Genomic DNA, 13430 nt, shown 5'->3' on the forward strand with positions numbered 1-13430 from the left:
AGGCTGTAACTCATTTCCCCTGATGGACCCACTCTTCCAGCATTATCCTAGCAGAGTATGAGGCTTCACGTAGCCTTATCTCAGGCCCTTCTGCATGCAGCACATATTCTCAATGCCATCACATAAAGAAACTCAGGTAAGTGGTTTGTTAGGTAGTATTCTCAGTATCTGGGCAAGTATAAAAATACCAGTTTTCAAAAAAACTTAAACAATTGCAGAATTGCCTCTGGCCCAGAGAGGAGCTCTTGTGGACCAGAGGAGAACCTAGTCCTTGTGACAGTTTCCCTCAAGTTAAATCCTTAACTGGCAGGACAACTTCATGTCACAGGGTTTAAGTACAGCTTTGAATGGTGCTGACTGAGATAAATACGAAGACTGACATAAACAAATAAGAACCAGCCGACATTTCAAGCCTATGATGAAAACAAGCATAGTCACATAACATGTATAAAGCCAAGCACCAGAGATGTGGCCTGGGCTATTTTGAGGAGAGACAGCAGAGGGAGGGAGAGGAACTGTTCCAACTTACCCCATTATTATTAATTCCACTGTTAAGTTGTCTCTATTGCATTTATATACTTTCAAAGCTACATGGATTTTAATGCATTAATTTTTCCTAGTATCTGGATCTCCCAAGTACTCATGCATATCTCAGTGCTCTTCAATAGTGGCTGTAATCAGTACAATTGTGGTTTTAACAGTTCTGGTTTCTCCACCTTAACTTAGTAAAAATCACTGAAAGGATTCTTCAAAAGTATTATCCTGCATGTAGTATTATCCTGCATCCTCCTACACATGTGAGCAGGTTTGCCACTTACGACAGCATCTGTTTGAAAGAGAGGGATAAGGCAAGGTAACACAGAGGAGGGAGCGATATATTAGCAGTGCTGTCAGGGGAATGCCCTGATACCCATGTGTGTAATCTGCTTGCTCTAGCTATCAGTCATTTTTCCAATGCACCACTCCACAGTATGTACTTGGAATGAAATCCTACTTTTAGAACTTATTGTCAGTCACTGCCTCTGCAAACTGACTTCAGGGCTTTTTTGAGATTTCAGGTCTATGCTGATTTTTGCTAGGAACTGGTCCCTCCTTTGATGTGGCACAAACTTGTCATCACAGCTTTTCTTAAGTATTTTCTTATGGAGATATTTCCTATTGACTAATACCCCACCAGCACTTTGTCAACTCTGCAAAATATGCATGGCATATCAGGGAGTCAAATAGAGTATTTCTAATCATGTTTTTATCTTAACTTAGAGATAGAAAGAACTGGCACCATATGAACCACTGGCTCTGTGGGGAAGTAACAGCTGATTCTCAGACCCACAACAGACTGCAAAGCGTAGCTTGAGACTTTGCATGTTTAACACTACTTACATTATTATATAGAATACTGTGTTATTCAGCAGCTATAAAAACCCTTAGAGATATCTTGCAATGCTTGCTGAGACAAAGCTGGTTTTGAAGCCGAATGGCATTGTGCCTGAATAAGACCCAAATTTGGACAGATAGTTGTATTCCTATAATTCTTTAGTGTTTGCCCTGAGTGCCCATGCTATGAGGTTCAGTACTTATATTAAAAAGGTTTCATTTTGTCAAGGTGAAGGGTGTTCAGGCTGCTGAATATTTTGCTTAAGATGGGATTTCTTTCTCTCTCCTTTCCTGGTTCCCTGCAGTTTGCCTCCTGCTGACGGATGATCTTTCCCCAGCGAAGGTACTTTTCCCCAAGTGTGAAATTGATTCCAGCTGACAACAGAGTGTGTCAATCACTTCCCACTTTTGTCATCTTCAAAGACTCCTCTTTCCCTTATTTAAATTGTATTTTCATAATTGAAAATTGCTTTCAGATGACTTAATGAATTCCTCCACTCTATTAAAGGCTGAAAGCAGATGAAATACTGCAGCTTTCAGATTAAGTGCATTTTTATAGGGAAGCTTTAGCAGAAGCTTCAGCAACAACAGCAACAAATTTTCTGCATTAAGACATGCCCTCTAAAGAAGCAAATCAGAGTGGTAGAAATGGCATTTCCTACCAGTATCCCCGCAAGACAACAAGTACTAAATTATATTTTGACCTTATGGATATATTTTTAAAGCTTCTGAATTGCTGGAGCTGCCATCAATCTCCAAACAGCTAATGTGACCCATTGATCAACTGAGATTTGTATTCTTTCCGGTTGATATAGTGCTGCATCTTCCATTGTGGTATCTCTTTGGAAGGATAAGGCTGACCCTGGAAAGCACAAATGCTGATGGTAAAATATACTGTGTAATCTGTGAAGTTACCTGGACAGGCTGGATCGTTGGGGTGGGGCCAACTGTATGAGGTTCAACAAGGCTCAGTGCCAGGTCCTGCACTTGGGTCACAACAACCCCATACAACGCTACAGGCTGGGGGAGGAGTGGCTGGAGAGCTGCCTGGCAGAAAAGGACCTGGGGGTGTTGGTTGACAGCCACCTGAACATAAGCCAACAGTGTGCCCAGGTGGCCAAGAAGGACAATAACATCCTAGCTTCGATCAGAAATAGTGTGGCCAGAAGGACCAGGGAAATGTTTATCCCCCTTGTACTCGGCACTGGTGAGGCCGCACCTCGAGTACTGTGTTCAGTTTTGGGCCCCTCACTACAAGAAGGACATCAAGGTGCTGGAGAGTGTCCAGAGAAGGGCAACGAAGTTGGTGAAGGGTCTGGAGCACAAGTCTTATGAGGAGCGGCTGAGGGAACTGGGGTTGTTTGGTCTGGAGAGGAGGAGGCTGAGGGGAGACCTTATTGCTCTCTACAACTGCCTGAAAGGAGGTTGTAGCGAGGTGGGGGTTGGTCTCTTCTCCCAAGTAACAAGCAACAGGACAAGAGGAAACGGCCTCAAGCTGCGCCAGGGGAGGTTTAGGTTAGACAATAGGAAAAACGTCTTCACCAAGAGGGTGGTCAAGCATTGGAACAGGCTGCCCAGGGAAGTGGTTGAGTCTCCATCCCTGGAGCTATTTAAAGAACGGATAGATACGGTGCTTGAAGACATGGTGTGGATGGACTTGGCAGTGATAGGTTAACGGTTGGACTCGATGATCTTAAGGGTCTTTTCCAACCTTGACGATTCTATGATTCTATGAATCTCTATTAGCTATCCACAGTTAATCTTATGATAGTAAGCAGGGAGAGGCATAAACCGTTTTCATATGATGATACCCCCGATCGCTGGGGCTTGAAAAGCAGACTTGCTCAGCAAAGTAGTAGGTGATAAATACAGCTGACTATTAAACCATCTGAAGCTTTGCTTTTGAGAGGCTGTAGTGCAAATGTCTGCTGAAATCTGTGTGTCGTTTATTCACATAGTTTATTTAAAAGTAGCTTAACGCTTGATACCTTTTTTGTACAAACGTGTGAACTACAGTTTCTTTACATTCTAAAAATAAATAGCAGTATCCAGATTTGGAAATAAGAGGGTTTTTAATCTTAATACTCTTTCATTTGATGGTTTGGGTTTTTTTTAAGAAGCTGGCCAGTGAATTGGTATGTACTGGTGGGCTTCAACACATGGCTAAAAGCCAGTATCTCCTGGATTAGAATGAGTCAGACTGATGTACCAGGCCCAGTTATCTATCTACTCATTCAAATGCAAATCTAGAATAACTCCTCTAAGACAATGAAATTGCCCCAGTTTTGCCCTGGTATGCATGATGACAGAAACAGGATTACTGTGTTTGTATGCATAAATCCCCTTGCCCTCTTATTGACCTGGGTTTGCATTTCACTTCCACTTTTTTTGTAGTAGTATGGACAGACTATTCGTAGTTGGGTCCCTTTGCACAGTAGACCTCAGCAGTGCATAAAGCTCCAAAAAGGGAGAGGGGAAAATGAAGAAAGTGTGTAGGTGAACAAATGAGACATAATACGTTCAGCCTAACAAGGACATAATTTTGTTTCTACTTGAGGCTAGCTTACAATCCCCTGACACAACAGAATTATATCTAGGTTTGTAACCTACACTTTGGTAAATGTAGCTTTAAACTACCATGGTCTTCAAAATACTTATCTCTGGTTCAAATTATCTGAGCTGAAATCACAGTCGAGCACAACACCCCAGCTCTGTGAAACAGGGAAAAGTAGTGATTATTTAATTCATGTTTGTCATAGATAAAAAATGGTGTGATAAAGATAGTCTAGGTGCTACGATGCAAAGCAACTCAGTATTATACGCAGTGTTTGGGGAAAAAAAAAAGTGATTAATTTTTCAGGTAACTTAATGTAAATCTGAGCCAGGGCATCCTTGGCATATGACATGAGGTGTTTGAATGATCTGTGGACCAAAATAAGGCTGATCAGTGATGACACATTGGCTTTGTATTATCTCCCAATTTATTGCAGAAAAGGTCTAACACAAAAAAAAGTTCTGTCCTTTTCTATTAGCTTTTTCTTAAATATCACAGATGAGATATCTTAGAGGTATAGCACAAATCTCTCAGCTGAGAAGGCTTTAGTGGCTCCAGGCCATCTTTCAGAATATCACTTCTAAGTTGCAGAGTAGTATAATTTAAGGCTGTCCTGCGGTACCATTCACATCAAAACTTATTTTTAAGGCAGTGTTAGAGCTGCCTGCATTGGCAGAGTCAGTCCTTCCCTGCTAGGCCTAGAACTTCTAGAATAGCAACACTTGAGATAAGGGCTGAGATCCTACTGTAGATGTGTCTTACCCAGTCCCTGATGAGTTTTCTATTGCCAGTGCTTCAGCTAAGGAAAGTTGAATTTTGGTTTCCTGCTTGTGAGCAAAGCTGTAGGGATCTTTATTTTTTTTTTTCATTAAATTGGAAATGAATAGCAAGTACTGGACCTGGTACTGAGACCTTTTGGTTGGGGAGGAAATAAGATGAGAGCTGTTAGGTTCAGCTCCCTGTGAAACCATGTCTTTAAGCAGTTGTCTTAACCAGGGTGAATTACCCACTGGAAGGACCCACCACTGCCCACAGGCTCTGGATGCAACCTACCCTGGGTTATCTGCTAACACTAAGAAAACTACATTAAGGTTAGCCAATTCCCCTAGTATTTCACTAGGACATAACAACACTATTCATGCATACTAGTGCATGCATAGATATTGGTCCAAAGCAAGTGGAATCAGGGTTTTTTTTCTGTATTTCACTGGGTTCTTACTAGTTTTTCAGATGCACATAATGTTGGAAAACAGGAAAGCTGAGAGGAAATTGTAATCAGCCGTTCTAGAATATGATCTGGTAGATACAGTTCCTGACCCTGGATATGTTATTTGTCACTGAAGAAATAAATTCCCATCTCTTGAGTCTTTTGTGCCAAAAATTGTAATACTAAAAAGACATTGCCAAGAAGGAAACACTCAAGCCATGAAGCAAGGAAATCAAGCCGTATGAATTGCCATGCTACTGTGGCTGTGTTGCTAAGCTGAACTGGACTGTGTACCTTTTTATCTCTTACCTGTAAATTGTTACTTAAGAAAAGTAGCCTTATTTGCCAGGCTATTTGAAAAAAAAATGCATGTAAGTGGTCTATAACTTAGCCTCAACAAAACTTTAAGAAACTAATGTGTTTAACAGAATGCATGAAAAAAAGAGAAATATTGAAGACACTCCCCTCTTCAATTCTTATGTTGTTCTCACTGTCGTCATAGCTGTGGCATTGATTTTTTTGGGAAGTATGCTCTTCTACTGTTCCTCCTACTGCAAAAGTATTATTGTTATTTTGAGCTATTGCTAAGAAAATTAGAATTTAAATAACACTGTGAAAACGAAAAGTTAATTATAATTTTTTTCTACATTCTTTGTTTCAAAATGGATAATGCTTAACTGTCCTCCTAAGTTCTTCCAAGCCTTTTCTATTCTACAGAAGAGTTAAATACTGCAAAATAGAGCTTCTCTAACACTTTCATTTTATTTAAAGACTTCCTTCTGGCACCAGAAAAAAATGTATATAGGCATGGATGGTTACTCGCTATAGACATGAATATGAAGCTAGAGAGGGCAAGAAAGATTATAATGAGAAAAAACTTTTGAAATAAATGAGTGTGGAAAACTAGGGCAGTCACAAAGCATAGATTTTCTTTTGGATTGATGTTCATTGATTTATATATTAGGAAATATTACTTGTACCTCTAGAGAAGAACAATTATAACATGAGTTGGTATGGATGCAGTTTAACTAGGGAAATACAGATAGGATTTTTTTTCAATCAGAAGCTTAAGGGAGCTCAGGAAGGTAGAAGGAAATATTTATTAATATCATTAAAGTTTTTCATAATCACTTATAGATGACTAAAAGCCTCTGGGTGGAATGAAGTTTGGGATGTTACTACAACATAGGAAATGACATAGTGGATAACATTAATACTTATCTCCCGTATTTTATACTGAGCCAATGTCTAGTTTAGGTACCTTGAATATGAAGATAAATCAGACCTATAGAAGGGAAATTTCTTCTTAACCCCAAAGTAATTATTGGTAGCTATAATTTTAAAATCATATCCCTTTACACATTTATCCTGCAATTACCAGAGAAACCTTATGGAGTTACATGACCTATTAAATTTCATTAGATCTTTTTAACTAATCTTTTCTTAGCTATTACTTTATTTCCTTTATATTCTATATTGCATGTACTCCTTCTTGGATGGTGAAAAATAAAAAAATAGAGAAGTTTTCTAACTGTACAACTTTCAAACTAAATTACAAACAACTTTCATCTGCCACTATGATATCAGTGGTGAGGTCTATTAATGGCATATTTATGTTGAAATATATATATACCATTACCATAGATATAAGTACATACTATACTTCCTATGCATGTATGTAGCATCATTTTTTTAAGAAAATTAATTTAGAAATGAAAGGTCTATTATTAAAAATCCTGTATTTACTCCAATTTCTTGCCTTATATGTGGAACATAAAGCTACTTACTGAGCTGATAAAATTATTTGAATCATCTTCTTTTCCTAAATGAAGAAAAAATGGTAAAACAATGGGAAATAATTATCCATGATGCAATAAAATCTCATTGACTTTTAATCTGCATCCTTTCTTCCAATAAATGTATTCCATTTTCCAAATCAGCAGAATAAAAGAAGACATATCTTAAATGCTATCTAATTTTGAGGCTATGCTTAGATGAATATAACATTGTTTTAGTATCCCTGTGTGCATCATCAGCAAACTCCCAATGAAGGCCTCTAGGCATTTGGAGACAGATTCTCTTCTCATTTACACCACAGCAAACTCCATTCATGATAATTAATTGAAAGGAGAATTTAGCCTGCTGAGCGTAAATCCAGTTTATGAAAGGCTGTTAAACCTGACAATATGAATTTACTTCAGGATGAAACTCATTAGATGCTATTTCAACCTGATACAAACTATTTATAAATTAGGTTTTATCTCTTTGTGTTTTATTGCTTATTTTAAAGAATTTAATTTTAATATGCATAGCTACTCTAAAAGCTATTCATTTAGAGAAAGACAAGAAAATCATGTCTGTCTTCTGTCACACTCCGGCAAAGGATACTCTGCAAAGCAAGTTTAAGAAACAGCAAGAAATGGCATAAATGTTCATTCATTCTCTGAGAATATGGTATCAAATGCAAAGCTATTCCAATTTATTCTTTGTTCACTTCAGCATAAACTCTTGTATTAAGTCACGTTATCTTTCAATACACTTGCTTGGAGGTTGGATGCATTGTATCTAGTTTTAGACTAGGGCTGGAACTTCTACCCAGCTAAGCTTTAGACTCCCTTGCTTTAAAAGAGAAAGAGGGACAGGTACCTCCTAGAGATGCTGGTTGACCCTGCCTTAATTTTTATTTTTTTTTTAGGAGGGGCTGTACTGCCTGCTAGAGGTGTCTGTTTCTCTCCACTGTGTGCCTAGACAACTAGTTTAGACTACACACCTAACTAAAGTCAAGTGAGGTTAATCCAACTGTTTGTTAATATTTTTTTTCCCTGAACTTGCAGTCTGCAGCAGTTAGAAATTACATCAGAAACAGGAAATTCATCTGGAAAACAAAACAAAATGGTCTCTACTTTAAGTGACATGCATGTGATTGCAAAGATCAGACACCAGAAATCAAATTAAAAGATCTTTAAAAAGACTCTCAAGATTTCAAAGTTAGTCTTACAGTTAATTTATTTGAGAAAGCAAATGAGAATATCTTTTAAAAAGCCTGAAGATTTCTAAGTTAGTCTTACAGTTAATTTGGTTTTGCTCTCTGGAGCTTGATATTCAAAAGAGGATTTTCAATAGGATTAACATGTGGGATTGACAGCATAACAGCTTCCAACCACAATATTTCTAGTAGTTAGATGTTGGGGGTTCACCCAGTCTTTCTGTTTTGTTTTGCTGGAATATTACAGCACAGGATAATGAGAAAGTGAGATCGTGTTGGATAATTAACCCTGGCAATATAGTAGATTCGGGAAGACTACGGATCCTCTCTCTATTACTTTTATCACCATCAAATGATTGATCTAACCCAGAGCTTGTTTGTTTTTTTTTCTGTAGTCAATTAATTTGCCACTAATAGCAGGCAGAACACAAGAACTGATAGAAAAGAGTGTGAAAGGGGATTTATATGCCTGTAATTCATGACACTGAAAGCACACTAGAAGCTCAAGAGCTTCTCTTAAGGACAGATACAATTGTAAGTGTAATAGTGTAATTGACCACACATTTACCCTTGTTTAATAAAATTTGGACAGCCACAGAATAGCACATTTGACTGAATGTACACGGTGGAGTAATTACATTGAAGAGACTAAATGTAAGTCAGAGCTTGGAAGTAATGAATACAGAGCATTTAATTATACTGTAAGCAAACACATTAAAGCCTGCCAAGAATGTGAAGGTGAACATTGGGTGATTCAGCAGGACAGTAAAATTGCAAATGGAAAGCATAGAGGATGCACAGCTTTCCAACAATGCAAGAGGAGGATTTTTAACAATATAAGCTCTTGGGATCAGAACAGTGCATCAGATCAGCCTCTGGATAAATTATATATTCCACATTTATCCACAGCCTTGCTAATTAAAAACTTTGTCTCTGACATTACTGGAAAATTACATACTCCTGTTTTCCGTTTAGTAAAATTATATTGTTTTCAAGATACTGTTGCTCTGGCGTGTTTGTATTTTGCTTGGTCGAGATTCACCCAGCCTGAAATCCAGGAATCCTGCAATTGAGTCACTCCCCACTTAAAGCTGAACACTGTGGACTACTTTTGTTCCCTCTCATGTGACAGTGGACAAGATGTCTAGATGTCTGTGTGTCTTTAAAGAGCACGAATGCCAGGAACTTCTCATTGCCTTAAGTGAGGCTCTGCCCTTCTGATCAGTTTTCCCTTATGACTCTGAATTATAGTCTCCTCCTGTTTTAGGGCCAAGTACAAAAGGAAGAAGGGTGAAGGAAGAAGGGTGAAAATGAAGGAAGAAGTGTGAAGCTACAGCTGCAGGTAATGGGTCTGGAGGAAAATAAGAGTAACCTACCCAGTGTAACATATCAGAAAAGATAAAATGAGAAAGCCTGGGCAAGACAGAAGGAGAGATCACTTCTATGGATTAAGTATTGAGATCAGCATTCAGCCACAACCTCACTTTTGGGATAATCTTTAATTTGGCTCTCTATTTTGCCGTACTAACCTAAGCTAAATCTGTCTGCAATTGTCTGTATCATACTTCCCCAAACCTTAATTTTTCTCTACTGATAATACTGAAATTCTGCTTGTGTCTTATTTTAGCTTCATGGCCTGCAGCTTTACTGCTCTCAAGTCCAAAATATTGCTGCTAAATTAATCTTTCTCATTACTTTTTTGGTCATAAAATTTGTTGCAGAAAAAATAAAAAGAAGGGGAAGGAAGCTATTCATCAACAAAGTCAGGTTGCCATGAACCTCCATGAATTCTTTCTTTTCCAGCCATCTTGCATCATGAAAATCCATAGGTCCATTGAATGATAGCAGACGGGATCTGGCCAGAGTCAAATCCAGGAGGATCATGGGAAACCTGTGGTGTAAGAAAATTGGATTTCAGTTGCAAAGTGGCACCTAACCAATCTTCTCAATTCTTAGGTGGCCATGAAATCATTGAAGTCTTTAATATTTCATAAATAACCCAAACTCAAAAGAAGTCAATAGACACTTCTCACAGATTTAGATCTTTGCTAATGACAATTTTCTGCTGAAACAACTCTCACACAAAATGTAAGACTAAGTCACCTATTGTCCTTTTTAAGGCATGGGACTAAGAACTCAGCAGATCTGAGTCCTGGTCCCCAATTCTGCCACTGACAAACTTTGAATCTTCAGCATCGTCGCCTCATGTCTCTGAACCTCTTTTTCATTTTTATTTGTCTGCCTTCTCTATAAGACTGAAAACTGTCTGCAGCGGTGATCTGCTGAAAATGTTTTATGTATGTAGACAATGATCTCTAGTGGGCACTTATGTGTAACATAGTGAACAAATGAAAAGTGCTCCTCAGCTATCTTGTTTCTGGGAGCTCTTGAGTACCCATTTTCAGCCCCAATTTCCCTGCAAACCTTGGTTTAAAGGGGATGGAGTAATTAATTACTTAGTCATGTGTAAATGTTCTACATCCAAACAATGACATCTGGGTGCATTTTTCTGAGCTGCCCTCTATCAACACCACTGTAAACAATATTCTGTGCAAGTTAAACCAATTGTCTTCAGATTAATCCTGTTTGGGTTATGTTGCATTGTGAAGTCTTTTCTTCCAAAGAAAAGGTAATTTTCCAGTTGCGAATACCAGACTGGAGAAAACAGGCACTTTGAACTAAGTCAATAGTGAAATATCTTATTTTTTCCAAAGGATAAAATCCATCAAATGTGTTGTTTTCTCCTAGTAATTAATTTAATTATTATTGTAAAATGTTTAGTCAGATTTATGAAAGTGTATACTTTACCAGGAGGTTTAATGGTTTAAGAGTTACTTTCTGGAGGTTATTGTAAATATACAGTCAATAACATTCATGCCCGTATAAACAATATTGATTTCAGCCTCTCACTGTGGTAAACCATTCTAAATCCTCTTTTTTTTTTTTTTTTTAATAGTAACATAATAACTCTTAAGACTTTCATAAAAGCAAATAGAAGCAAAACATAACTCTACTTAAAAAATGAGTGCCTTTACACATACTTAGCAGTCTGAAGCATAATATTTGGGTATTGTGAGAGCAATAAGCACTGGGAAAGGAAAGGAACTATGTAATTTAAAGGATAATTCTGGAATAAGGATCACATATCTTTTGTAAACCTACTTATTTTGATCCTGCAGTGCCTCTGTGATTCCTTCACAGTCAGAGCTGTAGTAGAGGGTGAAAGACACAACATGCAATTAATTGTCAGTTATTTGTAGGATTATCTAGATTGCAGGCAGTTACTTACAGATGTCATGGCGCAGAGACATCACAACCGGATAATTAATGGTGTTTCCAGCTTGATAACTGTGGTTAATCATGGCTAAGTTTATGGATAGTTTGGGAGGATTGGCAAAGCAGTGTGAAGAATCAAATTTATCAGATGCATCATCTAGGTTAAAAAAAAGAAATTTTTTCTTTTAGCACACCTTATGTCTAATCCTTGCCTTGATGACAGCCAGGAAACCAAGCCCATCAGAACAATTAAATGTCAGCAATAGAAGACATCTCCCACCTTAGATTTTTCTCTTCAACACAGAAAAGCAAACCGGGAGGAAGCCCTTGCAATGAAGCACCAAGTCCCTTTCTCAGAACCTGTAGAATCATCCTTTGGTGGACCAACCCTCGAGACCATAAAGCTCTCAACAAAATGGGGAGTGGGTAAGCCAGACCTGTTACAGGTTTAGCCCAGGCCAGAGGTCAGATGAAAAGCTGATGTGTTTTTCCAAGCACAAGGTAGGAGTGACAGAAATCTGGATATCCATACTACCTTCAGACTTCAGAGATTTATTTTTTCTTGTGCCCTGTGTTACTTGCATATTCCTGCAAAGTAAGGCTACTTCATCTACCTCCACCTCTAATGTGAAAGTTCGAACAGCAACTAAGGGACAGGTTTTGACATGTCAGAACTGAAGTACAGGACCTAAATCTGCTCTCAACATGTGTGGGCAGTGGGTCAGGTGTGGGGGGGAAGCTGGCAGTTCTTGAAAGATTATGAGCCAAGGGTAGGCAAGTTACTTTATTAAGAAGCTTGACTTATATCTGTCTCCTGTATAGCTCAGAAGGCAAGGGTGGGGGATATATTTTCTGAGAGACCACAACCCTTGTCTGCATAATATTCCTTTGACTACTGATAATTTTGAGATTAAGAATAGAGTTAGAGATGGGAAAATAAGGACTTGTATCTCTGACTGGTCACTTATGAATCATCAACATAAGTCCAGCTCATAGCAACCAAAAATATTTTGTATTGATTCTATAGTCACCTGTAAGTGGTATAAAATATAAAGAAAAGCTTACCTGCCAATATGTTCTGGGTTTGTTTTGTTTTTCTTGGATACTGTGCGGCCCACCAGACTAGACTGTAGATTGATTTCTGCTGAGGTCCATAATTTATATGAGGTTTTTCAATAGGTATTGGACACCTGTCTGTGGTTAATGGTAGAGTTAAAGCTTATAAGAAAAGAAATTGGGTTGCTGATTTTAGGCCTGGAGCTGATATTTCCAGCAGAGAACAGGGTGAGCTTTGTTTCCTGAAAGTGCAGGCCTTGCAAAAGTAGTTATAGTTAGAACTTTTAAAGGTCAGTATTTGAGTAAGACTTTGAAGAAGAAATATTGAAGGGTTGAATCTATTGCATTCAGGATATAGGTTAAAAATAGCTGTATCCAACCAAAAAATAAACCTGAAATAAGGACTAATCTCACTTAAAATTTACAGATTTTTCTTAAGGTTTGGAGACAAAAATTGAAGACGAGTGTGTTTGTACAGTTGAAACTAATTTCACAGGCCTTGATGACTTCTTTTAGATGAGGCTTCTCATTTCAACAGGGTTTATTCTGCAGGTATTAGCTATCTGGCTGTTCTTAGTTTGTTACAGTCCTTTCTGTAGGGTTATAGTGAAAAGGTTTAGAAATAGAAGAGATGAGGAAACTAAACTATTTCTAGATTCTCTACTGACCATTGGTACAAACTGGGGTGGGACTCTGTTGACAACACTGGCTTATCTGTAGTCTTTCTGCAAATGTGGTGCTACAGTAAAGATCCTCCTGTATCCAGAACCACGTTGGGTGCAGGATTTCAAAATAAGACTCCACTGATCATGGGCAGTGCTAGAGAGATTACTGGTCTCTGCTGAAGTTTATTGATATATCTGAATCCTGGCTTTTAGATTACTTTTAATAAGGATTGCTTTTAGTGTGAAATTATAGATTCCTTGAGATAGAATCCAGAGCCCTGCCATCAAATATGATAGGTCTTGCTTCTCCCC

General features: G+C 38.1%; 1 long non-coding RNA gene across 1 annotated transcript in view; it reads right to left on the reverse strand.

Moving 5' to 3' along the window:
• Positions 1–13430, reverse strand: part of LOC148055944 (uncharacterized) — a 124660-nt gene that overhangs the window by 3189 nt on the left and 108041 nt on the right. Inside the window, exon 2 of the long non-coding RNA XR_015704439.1 lies at positions 11411–11554. This is a non-coding gene — a long non-coding RNA (uncharacterized LOC148055944). The remainder of the gene's footprint in view (positions 1–11410; positions 11555–13430) is intronic.

Source organism: Nipponia nippon, unplaced genomic scaffold (assembly GCF_047370975.1).
Source record: "Nipponia nippon isolate SJK-2023a ecotype South Korea unplaced genomic scaffold, ASM4737097v1 scaffold_2, whole genome shotgun sequence".
Taxonomy (NCBI): domain Eukaryota; kingdom Metazoa; phylum Chordata; class Aves; order Pelecaniformes; family Threskiornithidae; genus Nipponia; species Nipponia nippon.